This window comes from Triticum urartu, chromosome 5 (assembly GCF_003073215.2).
Source record: "Triticum urartu cultivar G1812 chromosome 5, Tu2.1, whole genome shotgun sequence".
Classification (NCBI taxonomy): Eukaryota; Viridiplantae; Streptophyta; class Magnoliopsida; order Poales; family Poaceae; genus Triticum; species Triticum urartu.
In genome coordinates, this window is record NC_053026.1 from 19,329,518 (window position 1) to 19,340,959 (window position 11,442).

General features: G+C 46.7%; 1 pseudogene; it reads right to left on the reverse strand.

The window, feature by feature from the left end:
- Positions 1-9,821: 9,821 nt before the first annotated feature.
- Positions 9,822-10,604, reverse strand: LOC125506650 (annotated as a pseudogene).
- Between the last annotated feature and the right edge of the window lie 838 nt (positions 10,605-11,442).

Here is an 11,442-nt window from a genome sequence, read left to right on the forward strand (position 1 = left end):
GCACCAGACGAGGCCCAACAAATGTGTAGTTTTTGAAGGAATTGACACTGGAAGAAGATTCTTTGGATGCGATGTGTAGGTGAGTTATCATGTAATTGGTTTTGCATTAGTGTCATTTATTTTCAGATGTAGCTTTGTTTGTGGCCCTGTAGTCATTGAACCTAGCACTGAAACTAGTATTATTTTCAGAGAACTATAAATTTGAGCAGGTAATTATGGCTATTTTTTAATTTGCATTAAGTAATATTTAGTGTGAAAATTGGTACTCAGTTTGCATGAAGGTGAATGAGTTAATGAATGACCAGTGAGCTAATTTACTACATAGTCAATGGCCACTACTTAGTATATATAGTAAGTACTGAGCTAGTGAATGAGCTCAAGTATTACTAAATTTGGTCACTGAGTTAATCTATAATATCTAAATAGTTCATCCCCATTATCCTATTTTTCTTGATATGCAGCCTATCCATCTCAGCAACCTTGCCACATCATCGGTTAGTTTTAATTATTTTGATCATGCAGCTCACCATGTCATCATTCTTTTTAGAAAAAATCGTGTGATTCTCTCGAAACCGAAGAGGCCTCTTTGGTCCGAAGAGTCAGTACCGATATAAAGAAGCCCAACAGAAGCCCAGCGCTTCATCTCTCCGCATCTCACTCTTCCCTCTACCATCGCAGAAGACAGGGCGGCGCAATCACCACCGGACAGTGCCCTGCAACCCGCAGCAGATTTGATGCAGGACGGCCACCGCCTCCGGCGACAAGGATTGAGGCCTCATGAGCGTCATCTCCCTCCCCGATTCAACCGCTCTTGCAAAGTCTCCGCGTGTGGCACTCATCTGGCACAATCCGCCTGTCCAGGATGAGCGGGGAACTGATACCTGTGTGGTTCTCATCATCTCTTGCCTCCCTTCCGGCAACGTTGTCTCCGGCTTCACTCACGGAGGCGGGTATCCATCCCTGTGTGATGGTGCTCGCATTATGGCAGGTTCACTGGTATTAAGTCAGGTGAGGAACTAACCTTCCACACACCTTTTTCTTCTTGGAAATTCAGAAATGGGAGGTTGGGTTATCATTTCCTTCCCTTCTTCTATAATCCGCAAGTCGTTGAGAAGTGATGGTTCTCCCGATCCTCCTTTCAGTGGTAAGGCAACCCTACTATATGTCTCTTTTTGGCTCTTATTTTTTTATGATACAGTTTTGTTTCCATGAATAGTTCATCTCCTTAATGCGGATATCTTAATTATGTTTGGCTCTGGGAGCAGGACGACGTAACCCAGTTCCATTGCTTCTTAACTTTAGATATTCACCTAACCATTAAAATCACAACTTCATGATTTTCTAGACCTGAAGGTAGTGTGCATCTTCTTCTATTATACATGCTTCATAGTACTAATTATAGCTGAAAAATATTGCTTTTCAGCAAGATTGTTTGAGTGCAATCTAAACCCTATTCGCAGTAGGCTGCTAGGCCACCAATCTACATACATTACAGTCTTTTTGTTTTTGCAACAGTTTATGAATTAATAATTCTGATATCAGTACCCTTCGGAGAAGGGATCATGGTTAGTTCACTGATGATAATAAAGGATTGTCTATGTTTTTGTTTGCAAGATTCCACATCTTTAGCTCTTTAATTTGCTATGTTAAACTAAAGTACATTTCATATTTGTAACACATCACTTTTTGTATTTATGTAGGATGGTGGAACTGGATGCAAAATTCTGTGTTGTGTTTATCATAAATTCAAAATACAAGCAACCGAAACAAACAAAGCACCATATTATTGTTTTGAACTTGCTAATTTCCTAAAGTTACTTTCCATTTTTCATATTAAACAGAGCATGACATAGAATCACACTTCTCCAACTTTTTTGTACTTATATGTGAGTCTCCCACTAGATTTTTTATGGTTTCTCAATTAGGCCCACTTCCAATTCGTGTTTTTTTATTACAGTTATGCTTACCAACAAGTTCTTGGTATTATTCTCTTAGAACATTTCATACCTTAAGAAATGGTTAACTAAACTTTATCAGTATGGCAGACAAGCTGGGAAACTTCATGATGCTATCAGCAATTCATTTTAAGCAAACATATATAGTTCTTAATTCGTGGTGATCTGAATGTGAATGATTTAAGGTACATGTTCCAAAATACCTTGCACTTACCTATGTTGTTTACATATGCTCATTTTATATTCATGCCCATATAACCACATCTCATCAAAATATATTGCATGCAATTCCCGCAGCAACGCGCAGGGTATCATCTAGTTTGTTAATGTGTAGATCCATCTTTGCTACCTAAATAGTATAGGATGAGCAAGTGAATGAGCTTATTGAGTAGTGCAAAATGAGCTAGTGGTAATATCTAATACACTATGCTCCCTATTTTTAGAATTGGGTCATCGATTTTGACTGGATCCATGATTTAAGGTGCTCTCTCTCTCTTCAATTCTCTCATTCAGTTGAGGTATTCAATTTTGGATTTGATTCATGAATTTGACTTGGTAAATGACTTCTCAAATTAATCGACAGCAACCATTATGTAAAAACACATCAGTACCATACACCCTCTCACCATCTAACAAAGAAGCGCCAGCACGTGCACTGTAGTACTGATATAGTACATGCGCCTACAAACTTCCCCACATATGGGTTGATTAGCATATAATACAGAATCACACTGCCGAAAAACCCACTAAAACATTACATTATAAAAAAGAAAACACATTCACTATCTTTCCCATGCTTCAAACCAATTTCTGTCGTTATGAAATCCCAACAACACAAACAGTGTAGCAAAGCATGCCCAACCCTTCTAGTTGATTATAAAGTGTGAAGTCTTATTTTCACTCGAAAATGCTTATTACTTTGAATGCTCTACAAGCTTAAATCATTGTGTCATTGTGCGGTCATTGCCTTGCTATGGAATCCGGAGTTTAGTTTCCCCCTCGGCATTGACATGAAGAAGCTGATCTTTTATGCAATTCGTTGCAAGTTAAACTAGGTATGATGCATGCTAGTTAGTTTGCTTTCCACTCAAGCGGTCGTGAGTATGGTATATAAAGGTAGCAAGGTAGTCATCTTCATATCTTAGAGCATCTCTAGCCAACCCCTTAAAAGGCGTTAGAGGAGCAAAAAATCAATTTTGAGCAGCTAAACCACACCTAACCGATCCTTTATCGGTGTTAGAGGATTAGACTTTTTACTATTCAGGTGCCCTGACTCTAAAAATATACTCGACCGCCCACTCAATTATAATTTCCTCCCTCCACCCCGCGTCGACGCCCTCCCTAGCATGCAGCGCATCTAGCGACCACACTTTGCCTCTGCCAATGCCATGTTGCCTCTGCCATCCTCAGAGGCGCTCGCCAGTTGTTGTTGTAGCTGGAATCCAGCTCTATCGTCGCCGCAGCCACAACAATCCCATCGCCGCAAGCATGCACCGCATCTTCGTCCTTTGAGCCCCTCTGTCTACTGCCGGCCACCACTAGCATCTTAGGCATCGGCTCAACGCCGCTGGCCGACCATGACATCTCCTTCGTCCTTCAAGTGTGACGGATTGTCTAGATGAGTTTCCATGTGCTTTTTCATCTCATTTTTCCTTTTGGCAATTGAACTGAACCTAGTCAATTCTAGTGTTAGTTGATATATGTTTTTTTCCTGAGTGACTACAGTTATTGTTAGTTGACTGAGAATTAGTTAATTCGAATTAGACCGAATGCTTGAAACAAAGGCTTGAGGAGATGATTACCCTGATGACTACAAAATATCTGCAGTACTGAAATATGAAAATTCATAAGAAGCCGATGGTCTTTCTCCTGCACGTTGCTAGAGAATGCCCTCTAATAAACTTTGATTCGATCTGGGAGAAGGTGGCACGCACCAAATATCCACATAAGTTTGTTCTTGTAGCAATATCCATAGAATATTGTATTAACACTATAAGCTCAATAAATTTATTTTGTTCTGGTGTTGATGCTCAATGAAGTTGGTGCATGATGATATCAAAATTACCGCTAAATTTGTCACCAAATACGTTATCATTTTTTCAAAAAGAAAAAGATGTTCACATAGACAAGTAGGCACTTATACCCATATAAACATCCACATCCACATCATATCCATATAAGCATCTACGATAAACTGAACCAATAGATCTTACTAAGCCACCACAAACACGGAAACACCTCATGGCACCTCGCCTAACACTAAGAAAAAAGTTCTGGTGCAAAAATATGCTAACTCTTGTTAGAGAAGTATATAGTTTCGAGATTCGGGCAGCGAGGGGAATCGAAGAAGGTATGTGGCACGAGGCTCTCATTGAATACTAAGAATGTTGCAGTTCTTGCAACACCGAAGGTGAAATCTCTGCAAATCACCCTCTTTTCTTTGAGATGGTACATCCGAGCCACCTCACAGTTGGGAGCTCCAATGAGAATGGCACCGTTCCCAACAGAGATGACCTTGCTCACTGATATTTCATGGTGGTAGTGAAATATGGGCATCGGGACATGGACCCGATGGCGCAGTGTCCATGTCTCGGCCTTGTAGTCTTGTAGGACCCATATGTCGAGGGACGTCAAGCTCTGCATAGCGGCGACCCTGAGCTCCCCATCGAGCTCAAACAAGGTCGTCCTCATGGTTTCATCTAGCGGTGGCCGCGACATGAGTCGGAATGTCTCAAAAGTCGTGTCGAATGCTAGCATCTTGCCGGTGCGGTTGGCTTGAGGGTGGTTAGAGAGCCAATGAAGGGTTCCACGATGAGCCACTGGAACCTCATAGCTAAGGTTTCCCGGGCTGGAAGGAGCTCGGCCAAGTCGACGCGGCAGGATGGCACCAGCTGAAAGGATGTAGTAGTAACGCTTCGTATCAGGGTCGAAGCTATTGTTATATTCTTCCGGGGCAATCTCAACAGCATGACATAAAAGGCGGTACTCGCCAGAGAAGCCGTGGAAGTAGAAGCCGCACTCGAAGACTGCGCAATAGGATTGCTGACGCAGCTCCGGCAGGTTGGTCCACTGCCTGGTAGTCGGGTTACAGATGACAAAGAAGCCATGATGTTGCGCCAGCACGAGCAAGCCGTCGAGAGAATACAACACATTGCGGACTTCGGCGGAGGGGGCGTAGTCGCAAAGAAAGCGATCCGTCAACTGCGCCGGGTCGTCGAGAGGGATGGCTTCCACCGCCCAGTGTGGGAGACTAGATTTGACGATCATCTCGAGTGGGCGGTTGGCGGCATGGGCGGCGAGGAAGGAACGGTCGACGGTGACACGCCGCCAGTCCTTGCAGACGGCACGGCAACGGAGCACGGAGACGGGAGGGAGGCGGACAAAGATGTGCACCAGAGCGTCGTCGCCTAGAGCGTGGATGCCTCCACCTGACATCTCCGTCGATTCTCCTCGATCTTGGAAGGGAAATAGCAGCAGCCTTTGCCTTTATTTCGAAGTCGTTGACAAGGATTCCTGATCCAGATCCCCGAGTCGAATCGGAGTTCCAACCCCTTCCGCCTCCCGTGCGATAAAACTGGAAGGACGTCCGATTCTGTCTAAACGTCGGATCGATCTGGCACGGTCAATTTCTGTTTCATCAGACGATCGAGAGCCTCCACCACTTTGCCGGCCCGTTATTCACGCTCCCTCCGGATGACTGTAGCCAGAATTCTTTCTTTATTTATGTATTTAATTTAAGGCGGCTGCTACAAATCAACCGGCTGATGAAATCAGCCGGGTCGCCAGCCATCCGATCTGTCTTATCTCAGCCTTTGAAAAACAGTCAACGCACATTCGATGTCCTCCTCCCCGCATCGCATCAGCCACCCCTGCTTCGATCATCGTCTAGGATGCCGTTGCAAAAGCATCACGGCTGCCGCCGGCAAAGCACTTTGCAACACCGAAGCCGCCGTCAGCCGCTGCATCGCAGTTCCAAGAGCCGCCGGTCCATTGGAGCGCTAGGAGTCGCCGGCGAGCGCTCCATTGGGGCACCGAGCTGCTGCTCTGCAACTTCGAGCTCGCCGACGAGAGTGCTGCAACGTCGCAATGGGAGATGCCGACGAAAGCTCCATTGGAGCACCGAGCGCTGCACTGCAGCTTCGAGAGCGCCGGCCGGTGAGATCCATTGGAGCGGCAAGCGCTGCAGCTTCGACAGACGCCGGCGGCAACACAACATCGGGAGGTGGCGGCGAGAGCTCCATTGCAGCACCGCAGCCGGCGAGCTCCACGGGGTCACAGCACCGCATGTGCTGCACTGAGAGCGCCGGCGAGCTCCATTGGAGCACCGAGCGCTGCACTGCAACTCGACAGCCCACCGACGAGTGCTGCAACGCAGCATCAAGAGCCGCCGGCGAGCGCTCCATTGCAGCACTACCGCTAACGAGCTCCACGGGGTCGCAACGCCGCTTGTGCTGCACTGCATCTCCGCCGCCGTTGCAAGATCCACGAGGACGCAGCTACCTCCGGCGGTGAGCGGCGCCCAACTCTGGCCTCCTGCTTCATGATGTGGCGCCGGCCTCAGGCCCTTTCTCTTGCTTGTGACGGTAGAGGAAAGGGGAAAAAGAGAAGGAGTGGGGGAGAAGGTGCGGAGACGAAGGAAAAGATAAGGCTTTGGCTGGTTGCGAGCGGTGTGTGGGGTCGGACATGTGGCGTGCGCTGTAGGTGGTTTGCGCGACGTGAAAATCATCCGGCTTAAAGAGAACGTTTTCCTTAATTTAATCTATCATGCCGTAGCCAGAATTTTCGATATGGTGGCAGGAACCATATCGAATTTTCGTTTTGTTTCTCTTTCCAGTTCTAACAAGATCCCACGGTTTCATCAAAAGAAAAAAGAGAAGCTTGGCAGGCACACCAACGCAATTCCAGTAGTGGAGCACACCACGACCGTCCAGACGTCGTCAGGAAGTCGATGCCCATGGACAAGAGCTGCTCAGCGACACACAGATACGTACCATGCTCGAGTCCTTCAGGTGCTATACCTAGCCATTGAGATCCGAATCACTGTAGTGGAGGTTATCGCCGACGCCTGCAGGCGACCATCGCCTTTGATTATGGACCGTGCTAAACGTTGTCATGCTTCAAAATCTAACATCAGTTTATCAACCGTGACAGTTGATTATTCTTTCTTTACTAAGAGCAACTCCGATAGCTCCCGTATCACAAAAAAAAAACTTTCATTTACAGAAAGTTAGGGCAAAAAAAGGCCTCCAACAGTCTCGTAAACCAGCAAAAAATTTACGGGATCCTCCGACTTCTAAGTTTACGGGAAGATGGTCTTTCTATATAATTTTAGGCCACTGTTACATGTAAACCGGCTGATGGCAGGGATTTTTAGACCGCCTTCCCAGCCGTTGATTTCCTTCGATTAGGGCCGCTTGATCTCTGGACCATCACTTCCATAGTTCCATCCCAAATACCGTTATACCTCTCTCCGGCGACGCCAACCAGCCATCGGATATATGCACAGCATCTTCGTTTCCGAGGTTGCGGCAGCCCCGTCACGGGCCATCTCACATGAAAACGCGACGAGCTCGCCATGCGCCTGGTTGCAACAATGCCGCTACTAGACCATCCTTGAAACACCGGCAATGCTCCACCACAACACCGGTGATGCTTCCTTGCAGCACCGGTGATGCTCCGACAGCTTGAACGATGCTAGCGGCAACGACGATGATCCGACAGCCCCGACAATGCTCCATCGCAGCATCGGTGATGCTCTGACGGCCCAAACAATGCTCCATTGCAGCAACGACGATGCTCCAATGGCCCCGACGATGCTCCGTCGCAGCACCGGTGATGCTCTGGTGGCCCGAACGATGTTCCATTGAAGCACCGGTGATGCTCCGACGGCCCCGATGATGCTCCGTCGCAGCACCGGTGATGCTCAGACGGCTCGAACGATGTTCCGCTGAAACAATGACGATGACGATGCTCTATCAGTGATGCTCCGACGGCTCAAAGACGCTCCATAACAACACCGGCGATGCTCCCCAAAGCTCATTAAAGCATGCCTCTTTACATGGCCGCGGACGTCAATGCCATCATGATATGCCTTGCCGTCATGGTTGTCGAAGCATTTGCTTCGTCGTGGTCATCAAAGCATTTGCGCAATCGTCGACGGTACTTGGTGGATTAGCTGGGGCATTGCTATTGGGGTGCATTTTCAAGATGCTCTTGGCGAATACTCCCTCCGTTCCAAAATACATGACTCAACTTTGTGCTAACTTTAGTATAAAGTTAGCACAAAGCTGAGTCATGTATTTTGAAACGGAGGGAGTAATATTTTCATCTTCTAGATTTTGTAAGTCACGGAATTTTCATAGGCCTATATGCCTAGCAAATACATTCTCACTTGTCAGATACATGTTCAACCATATTGAAGTTATTAGCTAGTCCACTGTACCCACTTCATGCCCCTTGTTTCTACTTGTCCTTTCATGTGCTGGTGTTGTTCTTCCTTTTCCCCCTTGTTTGGGAGTATTTTTCCCTTCGTAGTTTTCCACCGCATTTTAAGTTAACTTTCGGATTGGCCACCATATTTCTTAGGCGCACCAAAAATCTATTAGTTTCCTTACTAATTTTCTCAATAAACACTTATGACTAATTTAGGACAAATTAATCCAATTTTGGACATGTTGGGCCCGCTAATCAGGTCCACGTGGCACTAAAAGTCAACATAGACGGAGTTGACTGTTAAGTTAAAAGAAGGGGCCACCTGTCAGGGCCCAGTCCACAAATCTCGTCCACCTCCTCCCAGCCGAGCGGGACGCTGCCACCTCGCGCACGGTCCGCCGAATCCTCCGGCCGGGTGCGTCGCCGGCAGCCACGCCCCTTCTTGTCTTCTCATTCTCTCTCCCCCGCGCCTCCCCCTCACACCGTGCCAGTTCGCCCAACAGTTGCCGAGCAGAGGTGGCCACAGCTCAGCAGTAGCTCACGCTGCAGCAATAGATGGTCCCGCCATGGCCGGCTCTCGCCACCGCACCGGTAAGCTGCTGTGTCGGCCTTATCCAGCCAAGGAAGACCGTGCCACTGTCCCCCTCGCTTCCTGCTTCTGTGACGCGCTTGGCCGGTGTTGTGCTAGCCATGGCCGAGGTGTTGCGCGGCCGAAGCTTGATGGCGGCCATGGTGCCGTTTTTTGTGGCGGGGAGCAGGGGCACGGTAGGGTGTGGCCGTGGATGAAGCTACGGTCTTGCTCAGCTCCAAGAACCGTTGATGTTCGCCGGCAAGAACCGCCGGCCCTCTACGTGCAAGTTGTTTGAAGAAATGCCACATAAAGAAATATGGTAGCAAGCTCTAAAGGGTGGGTCCCACATCCAACTTGATGGTCAACTCTGTTTATGTTGACTTTTAGTGCCATGTGGACCTAACCAGCGGGCCCAACATGTCAGAAATTGGATTAATTTGTCCCAAATCGGTCATAAGTGTTTATTGAGAAAATTAGTAAGAAAACGGGTAGATTTTTGGGGCGACCAAGAAATTTGGTGGCAAATCCGAAAGTGAACTTAAAATGTGGTTTTTTGCAATTCACTCGGCTAAAGAACTTCAGTTATGTTTCATAGCTGCATTTTCTTTCTTTTTGCTTAAGATAGCAGCTGTTGCTGGCCAGTTATACTATGGGCAGAACATGTTGATAAATATTTTTTCTGACAATTTATATGAGTGAGCTCTAATATTTTCCTAGATATTTTACGTAGATGATAAATCTTTCCTTACTTACTGATATAAATTGTCTCTAATATGACAGATGTTGTGTAGCCTTACTCCATTTTCTTCTCTTTTTGAACTCCATTGTTTTTGCTCCTTGGTTCCTCAAAGTTCTCTGGCTCTTCAAGCTCGGCGCGTGTAACCACGCTTCTTGCTCTTCCTTCTGTTGCTGCCCTTATCGTCAGAATCAGGTTCAGACTCAGATTTGGATAACGAGGATGATGAAGACGTGTTATCCCTTCGGTGCCTTCTTTTCTTCTGCTTCGCGTTGCATCGATGCTTCCTATCATCCGAGTCCAATGGACTGTAGCTTGAACTACCGCTTTCAGAAGAATACTCAGAGCCACTCGATGATGATTTGGAGTCAGAGTCAGTGTCTGACACCGAAGCACGATGTTTTCTCTTACTCTTTACCTCCCTTCTCTCAGACTTCTCCTTCTGTTTTTCTCCCGTCAGCTTCCTTTCCTCCTCCATCTCCTTCTCAAGATCAGGGTTCACGAACCGAGAGGAAGCCGGCAGCGACACTTTCTTCTTCAGCCTGGGGTTCTTAAGCTGCTCAGTCCTCGAGGGCCGCGAGATGTAGACCCGTTCATTCTTGCACTCATACGTCCAGTGCCCGGGCTGGAAGCACTTCTGACATTGACAACCAGCGGAAGAAGTTGGTACTGCATTTCGCCTCACACCTAGCCTCACAGGCTGCTCCGTGCTCATCAGGTACATCTTCCTCTTGGCTTCCTTCCTCTCCTGCCAGTGGCTTGGCCCCTCTTCCTTCTGCCCATAGGCATTGACATTGCGGGCAGCAGCTTCCGCTGCACGTTCAGCTTGAGCCCTGCTCAATCCCTTAGCATTTGATAGGGCATGCGCCTTTATTCAGTCTGCCACGGCCTGGGAATTATTTCCAGACATCTTGATACACCCAACCCAAGAAGAAAAGGCTATATCCTGCATGGAAAACAAGCTCTATTGTTCAGTAGTGGAGTGATGTCCCAAAATAAAGATCCAGTTTGCAAAAATATCACACATACAGAGATTCAGACCCTCTTTTTTGTTGCAACTAAGTAAGTAGATATTCTACAGGAAATGAAAATTACATGCCATCAAGCACTGAAATATGCCATGATAATCCCCGCAAAAAAGCAATGATACCATGTTAAACTAAAGGAACAGAGTGGCAACTCAAGAGTATTCAGTAGCCAACACATTCAGAACTATATATATCAAAAGTCTTATTCCGTCTCTGCACCAATGTCCTTTGATGCACAGAAGTCTAACAAAACAACCCATTTGCATCGCACGACACAAAGACGAAGGACACAAACAAACAACAAAATACTTGTAAAACCACCTCTTGATTGGTAATGGTTATCAGAATGTAACACATATGAGCTATTTGCATGTTCCTTAAGCGACTATTTGCTGCACAATACTTACAAAACAACAAAGCCGACGACTGAAAACAAGAACTTGTATACTCCCTCCGTCCCAAAATTCTAAGACAAGAATTTTGGGATGGAGGGAGTATATAGTATACGCAACGGAATAAGTCAGTAACCAGTAACTTGGTGGGCACATAGGTTAAAATCGGACCTATGGAGATTTTAGGGCAACTTATCAATCTACTAGGATAAATACAAGTCAACTGACCAAACTCCTGTGACACAACTCCCAATCTACCACCGCCACGCCCCAATCCTGGGGCGGATCTAGATGAACAGTACTGTCCCGGAACGCCCAAAAATTGTGG